Genomic DNA, 3,119 nt, shown 5'->3' on the forward strand with positions numbered 1-3,119 from the left:
AAGGAGGGGAGAGACTTTACTAACATAATATATAGCCTTCTGCAAGTAGAAAAACTGCAAATTTTTGTCTGGTTTTGTCCTTCATTAGTTGTACAAAGGGTCCTGTGTATAAATTAGCATTTCTGAAGAGCATCCCAAAAAGAAATCTGATGGCTTTGTAAAGAAATTTCACGGAATGTCAGAGAAAAGATTAGAGAAGTTCCTCTGTGGGGGGTAGTTTGCATGCTAATGCATCTTTCTCCTTGTTTGTAGTTTGTTTGTTTTACTATTTGTTTAAACATTTGCCATCTTCAGGAGGAAGACTTACAAGTTTTTAAGAGACTGGGCTAAGTGGCAGCAAGGGCTATAACTCTCAAATTTTCTGTGCTACAGCCCCATTTTCTAATGACAACAGAGCAGTTGCAGCTTCTACGTAACGTACCTACCCTGTGTCCCGTAAGACAGTGGTGTCTCTGTCAGCCGTTGCTGTTTTATAGTTGGGTATGCAAATCCATGACATAATTCTGTTTGGTTTCCATCAGTAACCCGGTCTGTGATTTTGAACAAGTTACCACACCATTCTGTAGCTGTTTGTGCTGTCCATTGTCTGTTTTGTCTATTCAGGTAGGAACAGACATATTCATGATAAGTTAAATGTCATCAGAGGGGAGCAATCGTTATAGGCATGGATCACAGTCACTGTGTTGTGCTGCTTTGACTAATTGCTTTTCTCACTCCCAATAACATCTCTCTTGCTTCAATGAATTGGCCTGACTCACAGGAAAGAGTAGAGAAGTTCCTTCAATATATTGAATTATTTGTCATTTTGTCTAGTACTGGAGTCCTACAGTTGCTCGACCAGACTCTTCAGGATGATGAGAGCACCTGCTGAAGCACATTGCTAGCTGGGCGTTATCATTGTCTCCTGATGCGAAGTTCACTCTTCACATCAGGAGATTTACTCATGCTTATCTTCGAAAGCTTTAATACAAAGGTAGGTTCAGCCTTTTTCAAATCTGGCAACTTGGCTGACCTTTCAGAGACCATTTATATGTATTCAATTAATGAAGTGACTCATTTACTACACCAACAATCTGCTGAGTATAATGCTTCTAGGTTTCTCTTTGGACTCCAGATATGAGGATGTGGAGATGAGATATTAAGATTAAGAGCCTCAACAAAGATGCCTCCCCATTTTAACAGTCCTGTAGAGAATGTTTGGTTTGGGTTTGTGGCCTTCAGAGAGAAAATGGAATTAAGTTTGCTTCCACTGTATATAAAAATAGGAATTGCATTATTATTATTTTTTAGAGACTGATTCTCCATTACTGTTTCAAACCTTGGAGTCTTGTTGATGTGGGCAGGAGGCTGTAGTGTTTCTCAGCCTCTTAGCTCTTTTTTACAGTGGTCTGGATGAGAACACAAAATACATTATAGTAGACAAGTTCCTGTCTAATGTTGTTGGTTTTTTTGCTTTACCTCTGTAGAGTGACACAGAAATGGAATTAATGAAAACCAAACTTTTTGTTAGTTGCAAGGACCCATAGGAATCTATGTCAATCTTTGTAAAGAAGTGCCACCTACAGCCTATCTTAGGCAAACTGTTTCCTGATAATTAAGGTTAGTAAATAAGTCTTTTATTTTCCTCTGAAATACACAGCAGGGAAGGTTGCAGCTAATGGGAATTTTGGATGCTCAGCAACTCCCAGGGTTAATTTTTTCTTTGTTGGATTTAAAGCTAACATTTCACAGTCCTGTAGAACAAACTGAAGAATGTGTTTTGGGAGAGATGCCTAAACTATCAGAGGACAAGACTGTTTTATAAGAGTACAGGTGCTCAAACAACAGTGAGATTTTTTATTTTATTCTTGTAGGTAATCACACTTTATTATAGCTTCTTAGACTTTGATGCTTTTTATTAGCCACAGTTACCAAAGGGTAGTTTACCTAAGAAAAATTAGTTGCCAACGAACACAGTACCAGACCTCCGTTTCAACTCCCAAGGAAATAACCACTGCAAGACCTGCCAAACCACTGCGCTTTCTATGTACTCTGCTGCCTGTTCTGCTCAGCGTAACTTCAGGGTAACATTTTACTGTCAAAAGGCAGCCTAGTCAGCTGTAAATGAATAATGGTTCCTGAGTATCAAACAGAGAATAGGACTTTCTGGTATCCTCAGAGCCCAGAAATGTGCCTGCCACCTGCATCTTTTGTTCTAAGTATCCTGGATTTTTCTGAGCTCTTCTAGCTCAAACAGAGGATCGCAGGCATCATTTGGGGAAGCTTCCTTATTAAAAGCTGTGAAGATCTGTCTATAATCAGTCTGTTCCACATCTTTGTGACCAGTTATTTTGCTTAGCTTGATTCTAAAGTCAGAGGAACAAATAAAGGGAGAGCAGACCCAAGCTCTGATGAACTTTGAACTCATTTGAATGTGAAGCTGATTAGCCACAATAGAGAGAACGAACACCACGGTCTAAACATCCTGAAATTCAGCACAGTAAGCTCCTGGATCTGAGTCTTGTGGTTCACATGCATCTTTACCTGTATCCGTGTGAGAGATGTAAGCATCTTCAGGTTGTCTCCTTCCCAGAAATACAGGGCTGTTTCTCCATTGAGTAATGCTGCTGAGTTGAGAGATGACACAGAGGGTGTCCCAGCTCCTGGACCCCTGGGTTTTTCCCATGTGTCAGGTCACTCCTCACAGATAATTGTTTACCATCATCATCATCTAAAAGAACTACATCTTCCATGACTAGATTTACAGGTACAACCACTTAAAAAAAAAAAAAGTATTCACACACAGTGAGGTAAATATGCGGGTTTATTGCAGCCAAGCCACTCCTTTCCGTGCTCATTCCTTCTCAGACATCTGCTCGGAGATGTTAAAACCCTGAGCTCCTTTGGCAGGGGCACTGAACTCTGAAATCTGCAGCACCTGTAGCAGAGGAGCAATATTTGGGAAGGAATTGTTTCCCGAGGAAAAACAGCAGCTTCAACTTGTGTCCCACAGGAGACGAGTGAATCTGAAGTTATATATTATATAAGACGTAGGGGATGACAGCAGTTTATCATTAACCTGAACTCTGCAAGAAGCATATAAGGGGAGAAAGAAGAAGAAAGCCAGGGAAGCAGCCAGG

Source organism: Vanellus vanellus, assembly GCF_965231255.1.
Source record: "Vanellus vanellus genome assembly, chromosome: 16".
Classification (NCBI taxonomy): Eukaryota; Metazoa; Chordata; class Aves; order Charadriiformes; family Charadriidae; genus Vanellus; species Vanellus vanellus.